Genomic DNA, 7880 nt, shown 5'->3' with positions numbered 1-7880 from the left:
CTTAAAATCCACTGATAAAGTTACATAAAAAGGTAATGAAATGCAAGAGCATGGATGAGACTCTTACGCAGACGGTTCGTAAAATGGTGTCTAAGTTCTCCCACAACAGCCACTGGAAAATCAAGGAAATTAGGGCACAAAATCACTTTCAGAGCTCATTTTGGTAAAATGGTAAAAAATGAAATTACTTTTGCCTATTTATATGTTGTGAAAGTCATTTTGTCAAATATTTTTGTAATATTTTAATATTTTCTTGATATCAGTGATAGGTGTGTTTCATGTGCAGTTGCAAGTGCCTTTGATGTGGATAATGATCATTATTGACTGATTCTCATATTTTTATTTTATCTCTTTTTCAGACTTGGTAAATAAATGAAAAAGGAACCCCCCTGGAGTCATCTCTTAGCTCTTTTCTGACTCTCAAAAATTGAAAAGATCGTTGATTACTTGTCATTTCGAAATCATTAAAGTAAATGAATCAACATCACCTCAGTAGATGTTTACCCTTTTTTCAGGTTGAGACTGACTCTTTACGAAAAAGGTACACCTTGGTCAACATGGTCAAGAGGTTCCCTCGGATATTGTTTTCTACCTTTTTGGGTTTGAGGGATAACTTACGAAAAGGGACATGATGGAGTTTTCTTTATAGTTTCTTTTTCAAACTCTCTAAACATGAAAAAGATGCCGAGTTATTCTTCTATCAAACTCATTAAAATTTTACAATGAAAGGATTGTCGCCAAGACAAGATCGAGCTTCTCCTTCCTAGGGATCATAAAACTTACTAGGATGGATTCATTCAAATAATGAACTTACATGAAAATCATATGCTATCCCCTTCAAGCTTGAGATAAAAATAATTTGGGTACTCGCAAGAAATAGCAAGCGAAAATGAAGACGAGACATCATTTGTATAGGCAGCATGTCACTCTTGAACATGACACTTTTATGCTCTCGTGTTGGGTTTGGGTGATCCGTCTTGCCTCTCATTTGACTATTCCACAATTTCATCATGACCTTTAGTCCCATGTTGAGTCAGATGCTTCCACACTCTGGAGTCGTGTCGCCAATATGTTCAAGAGAAGTATAATCTACAATTATTTACCTATACATTGTTTGATTCGTTGCTACAATCCTGAATATTGTTCCATTTTATTCTCTTTTTCGTGTCAATGATGAGGGATTCATCATTTCCCTCCTTCAATGGGTCACTTCCTGTCGACTTCAACTCATTACCCGGGAAGATGCCTTAGGAACTCCCTTTCAGTACCTTAGAGTTGGTATGCCTTAATGGTTAGTTCTTCGCATCTAATGATAGGCCTTCATCATTGGCCTTCGATTGTGTGATTCCATGAGTGTTCGACCTCAACTTCATTATCACATTCACAGATTGTATTGTTGTACCTTGAGGGCCATTGTCATTATTGGTGGTTTCTCTTGTACTTGCTAACGGTCCACATCGTTGGCTGGTAATCAAGTGGTTTTCTAGCATGTTCGACTTCAACACGTTTATTCGCATGCTGGGATTCATATATTGATTGGGTCGGGATGGAGCACAAGACCCTCAGTCTTGTCTGTTGTGGCTCAAGCTACATGGAGTTTTATGCTATTCATGTTTGTACACATGTTTCTACTATACGGATGGTTGTGACCATATCGTGATACTTAATACTTATGTTGATCCTTGTTATCTAGATGGTTGTGCCCATGCCATGGATATCTTTATATAGTCTTCATCATCCAGATGGCTGCATCCATGTCGTGGATTCACGCTTTCGTCTAAAACATGTATATGTATATGTGTCCTTGATTTGTAGGTCTCCTGACAATGTGCGTCCTCGTCCTTGCCAAATCTCGTAAAGCATTTCAACCATCACTCCTCATTCTGCCTTCATGCTTTAGGGGGCATTTGTTACACATTATTTTTTCATGCCTCTTGTACTTCCTTGTGACATACCCTGAAGCGCCCGAAACATGATCAGTATATAATATACTCATCAATGTATACTGCTCAGATCCCTCCTTTAACTTTGCGTGGAAAATATTTGAAGCTTTCCCTAAAAAGATAGCTCATGAAACCCTAAAGTGAGACTCATTTCCCTTATGAAGCTCAAAACCGTGATGATCACCTATTGCACCTTGTTAAGTCAGTGATGGTATCACTCTATTCTCTCTCATACTCGCAATTGTCTCAAAAAAGAAGTTTTCCTAAAGAGGATTAGAAGCTTTGTGATCTAGAAGCTTCCAGAGCAGCGAGCTGGAGGTGGTCTCGCATTGATGAAGTCAAATTATCCTAATTTGACCTATTGGTCTCATCCCTATGAGATACCTCCTTAAGATGTGGGCCTAATCCTATCTTTGGAGGAGGTCCAACTCCCTCTCCCAACCTATAAATTTCCCCTCTACCTTTCCCAAATGGTTGATCAATGTCCATTTACACCCTTATGTTGAGCTTGTGCTAGAGGTCATTCACTAGACTTGGAGAAGGAGTGTTGGAGAGTTTCTTGGCTTGGGATTGGATTACCACTCAAGTAGAGCCTTTCAACATTAAGACTATGGTTGTAAGATTCCCCTTTATTCTTTAAATAATAATACAAATGTTGGTTCATCTTCCCAATATATATGTTCATGTATGTATTTGTTTGGCATTCCTTGATCAGCTAAATAGATTATTATTTGATTTGATATTGGTTTTGGCATGCTTTATTGTCTCTTGGTTTTTTGTGTAGGTACATAAGCACTGAAAGAAGCAGGAACAAGACCTTGACACAAGCCGTTCGAGGATTTCAACAAAGGGAATCAGATTAGCATCAGAGCAAGGTAGGCCTCGTCTCTTGTTCTATTTTCAATCATAATCTAGGAATATGTCTAGTTGATTGTCCTCTCAAGTTGCTAGACCCACTCATTGGGCTAGAGGGATCATCTCTGTTCGCATAGAGGATTAACATTCACAACACTACCCAGGATAGACCGCCGAAGCTGCAAGCAAATAAAAACACACTAAAGATGAAGAAGGACAAAGGAAAATGGTGTGAGTTCCATAAGAGCTCCACTCACAATACAAGTGAGTGGCAGGCCAAGCAGCCACTGGTGGTGAAACTGAAGGCTTTTGAATAAGATGCAGGTTTTGACTCTGAATCAAAACGCGATAAGGGAACTGAAAAAGGGAAGAAGATCATTGATGCAGAGCCCAGTGCCACCATGGCCACCACCAAGATCCAAAAGATTGAGCCTGAATATCCAGAGGAGTGGGAACACCTCTTCCACTCATAGATGTGGGTGAAGGGTTCTCCGTTGTAGTTCATCGCTGACAGCAGGAGCCGAAAGAACCTCATTTTAGCAGCAATCTTGAAACCACTGGGCCTAAATACTATAACACACCCATAATCGTACACCATCGGGTGACTTCACCAGGGATGAGATCTTCGTGTCAGCCAACAATGCCACCTTCCCTACAACATCAAGCCCTTCAGAGATGAGGTATTGTGTGACATTGCTCCTCCTTAAGTTTGTGGTGTATTGTTAGGATAACCATACTTGTGGAAGAGACATGATGTATATGAGTCTAGACCTTGCTCTGTGATTATTACTTTGTCTAATAAGTTGTACATGATACCTGAGGTAGCCCTGCCTACCACCATCTCTTTGATTACTGCAAAGAAATACAATAAGATCATTTCCCACACCAAGAAATGTGTTTTCCTTATGATTCACCCCCAGGGAAAGAAGAATGTTGTGGCCACGGCTTCCTGGTAGGTATCCTCTTCATAGCAAAAACAGATGGAAAAGGTCGTGGAGGAGTATCGGGGTATTTTCGCCTCACCCATAGGGGCACCTCTGCACTGTCAAGTCAAGCACTCCATCGATTTGACCCCCAGTGCGTCACTTCCTAATGGACCGATCTATTGACGCTATGTTCTGGAGAATGATGAGATCAAGAGGCAGATTCAAGAACTATTTCAAAGAGGGCACATCAAGCACATCTCATCACCTTGTGGGAGCCTGATTGTATTGGTATAGAAGAACGATCGGACCTAGAGGCTCTATATTGACTGTCAAGTGTTGAACAAGATCACTATATGGAATCAGTTGCCAATCCCGCAGATTGATGACCTTATGGACTAGCTTAAGGGGTCCAAATATTTTAGCAAGACTGACTTGAAGTCAGGTTATCACCAGGTACCTATCGAACCCTCTGATGTGTGGAAGATTGCCTTCAAATCCAAGGAGGGTCTTTTCGAATGGTTGGTCATGCCATTTGGATTGACAAATGCCCCTGCAACCTTCATGAGACTGATGGGCGCCATCTTATAACCCTTCACCAATGCATTCATGGTGGTGTATTTAGATGACATCTTGATCTTCAACCAAATTTGGGAAGAGCACCTCCACCATATTTGACAGGTCCTTCAAAACCTGCACCAACACAAGTTGTGTGCTAACTTGGAGAAATGCACCTTTGGATTAACCTAGCTCCAATATCTGGGGTACACCATTGATGAGTAGGTTGTACATGTGAACCCATCCACTATACAAGTCATTCAGGATTGGCCAACGCCAACCACTGTAATAGATATCCACAACTTTTTGGGTCTTGCCAATTTCTACCCTAGGTTCATGTTGGGGTTCTCTCATATCACTTGGCCTTTAAGTCAAGTCACCAAGGGCAGAGTGAAATAAAATTATTTCTGGTTGGAAACCCAACAACAAGAATTATCTAAGTTGAATAATCACCTATGTTCTGCACTAGTTCTCACATTACCAGACATGCAACAACCGTTTTAGATTGAGACAGATGCCTCTGACTATGCTATTGGTGTTGTTCTTACTCAACATGGGCATCTAGTGGCTTACCATAGTGAGACACTTTCAGACACAGTCTGAAAGTACCCCACTTACGACAAAGAAAATTATTCCATTTTGCAGACCTGTCGTCAATGGAAGCATTACATTATGGGGAAGGAAACGGTCACTCACACAGACCACCGACCTATACAGTTCATACAAACATAAGGGAAGTTGCAGAACGATTGCCATTAGAAATGGTCCACCTATTTGCAAACAATTCCATTTGAACATTAAGTATAAGAAGGGAAGCACTAATAATGTTTTGATTGCCACAGCCAACCACCCATCATGGGGCTGATCATTGTGTTCAAATCCCATTGGCATGAGACATTGGTGTGGCCACATCTTTACAAGAGCAATCCAGAATTTGGTAGCATATACTAGACACTCCTAGAAGGAAAGGAAGTTCTAAATTTTCACCTTCAGGATGCACTGTTATGCCACTTGGGACACATCTATGTTACTTCAAGTGAGCATGCCAAGATGATTTGGGAGGCACACTATAGTTAGGTTGCTGGACATTTCGGAGTAGAGAAAACAGTGGCGGTATTGCAGAAGTATTTTTATTGGTCGAAACTTCATCAGGATGTTGGGAAGTACATTAGATCTTGCACCGCATTTTCCATTGCCAAACCAACCATCAGGAAGATGGGTATGTATAATCCTCTACCTACTCCTAGCCGGCCTTGGGAATCTGTCTCCATGAATTACATGCCGGGCCTTCCTTCTACTAAGCATGACAACGATTGCATTTTCATGGTCATGGACAGATTCTTTAAGATGAACATCATAGCGGACTGCAAGAAGAGTATCACAATAGAGGCCATTGCTAAGCTCTTCTTTGAGTGACACTTTGGGATCCCACATTCCATTGCCTCAAATGGGGACAACAGATTCCAAAGTGAATTTTGGTCAAGTCTTTGGTTGATTTTGGATACAAAACTTACTAAGTCCACAACTTTCCATCCCCAAAGTGATAACCAAATAGAGTTTGTCATCAGGATGACCATACACATTATGTGCATGCACAACTCGAAGCATCCATGCATGTGGGATGAAATTCTCCCCTATGTCCAACATAGTTACAAAAAATCTCTCCACAGCTCAAAAGACCACAACCCCTTTTAGGTAGGGCTAGGATTTCAACCATTATTCCCCATTGATGTGGCCATACCATTTGTAGCCACTTAGGTAGATTTGGCTCACGTTTAGTCCAAAGCTGAAAGGGCTAATAGCTTCATTGAGTGCATTCAACACATCTGCCAATAGGTCCATTATATATTGGAAAGAGCCAATGCTAAGTACAAGAAACAACATGATCAACATTGAGTGTTACACAAGTTCCAGGAGGGTGACAAAGTTTGGCTACATTTGCAGAAGGAGTGCCTTGCTGGACGCCACCACAAGATTTTCCTACTTTGATATGGGCCATACACCATCACCAAGGTCATCGATGAAAATTCCTTTGAGCTCAAAATCCCACCATTCCTTGGTCTACACCCAGTGTTCAATGTATATCACCTTTGACCATACTTTCCACCATTATTGGGCACATATCGCATTGCAGAACAACTCACAACAACATAGCTCAACCAAGACTGCATGGAATAAGCCACAACTAATCAGATCATGGAAACACAAATCTATAACACTCGCCAACAGAGCATACAACTATATCGAGTTGTCAAAGTAGGACAACTCCTTCACCAGGGCAAGTGGTTCACCAGGGACCAGGTTCAATAGAAATTTCCTTGCCTCATGGAGGCTTTGCACACAATGGGGACCATTTCTTCCTAAGGGGGGAGGAATGATCCGGGTGGATATTGGTGGCCACCTTCCTATTCAACCTAGACCCCTCAATTAGTTTCATATGTTTCCTTGTTCATTTCAGCATTTACTATGTTTAGCATTTTTTTAGGTCCTAAACTTTCGGAGCAGTTTTGATGCCCTAAACGACGTTTTTTCGGGGTCCGCAACAAGTCCATGGCCATAAGTAGGAGCTTGTGGAAAAACCTATAATACTCAGAGAGACCTTTCCAACATGGTATCATATGCACCAAATAGAGATAATATGACCAAGTTACGACCTCGAGAAGTTGGTTGCCCAACTAACCCCAATGGGGCCCATAAACTCTTGGTGTTACATCTCCTGGGGTTATCATTTTGGTTGTTTAGGGTTTTCTCATGTTTTCCAATAATAAATAAGCCCTTGAGCCTCATTGTAACACAATTCATAGGAATACAACCGCCACATCTCTTCTCAGAGATAAGCTACCATCTCCCGAGCTATCTTATTTCCATTTTGTTTATAAGCATAGTTCAATATTTTTCTATTAATGAAATGAAGTGTTTTTTGTTGCATGTTTGTGTTTATGATTATATCTTTAAGTTTTTACGTTCCTGTTTAAGTTCTGATCAAAATGAGAGGGCCACCATGCTTAGGGGGTAGAAAGGATGCTAGTTGCCATCAATTTTTGGTATTAGAGCAATGTTAAATTGCTTATTGAATTGTTACAGAGAAATGATTGCAACACTGAAAGGTGATTAAAGTTAAAGAAGTTGATATAAGCCATTCACATAATGTTAGAACATTGAAGGAGATATAAGCTAATAGATTTACTTTTTTTAATAATAAATTTGAGTATATGTTTATAGGTGAAAGTAAGGAGTTACGAAGGTTTATTAATAAGACAAAGCATAGAGAATCTTGTACAAAGGATAAGACAATTCTAGTCAAATACTATATCTAGGAAGAATTGTTAAAGGTAGCTTCGAGAAAGCTTAGAGAAGATCGGTAGCTAAATATTCTTGCAACAATGCGAAACAAAAAAATCTTGAAATTTAGATCTATTGAGATTTGACAAGTAAGAATGGCCTTTACGATTTGCAGATGATAGTTGGACAAAGTATTTCTTGATTGATGGTAGTAGTAGAGAAAGAAGTAAGGAAATGTATGGTAACCCTTGCAACGACAATTTTATAACAAAGAGACAAACAACTTCCAATTAAGGTGGGGTAGAAGTTGTTCAAACAC

This window comes from Pinus tabuliformis, chromosome 1_1 (assembly GCF_031772625.1).
Source record: "Pinus tabuliformis cultivar Carrire ecotype Pingquan chromosome 1_1, CPIR1, whole genome shotgun sequence".
NCBI classification, from domain to species: Eukaryota; Viridiplantae; Streptophyta; class Pinopsida; order Pinales; family Pinaceae; genus Pinus; species Pinus tabuliformis.
This window is presented reverse-complemented; position numbering follows the sequence as displayed.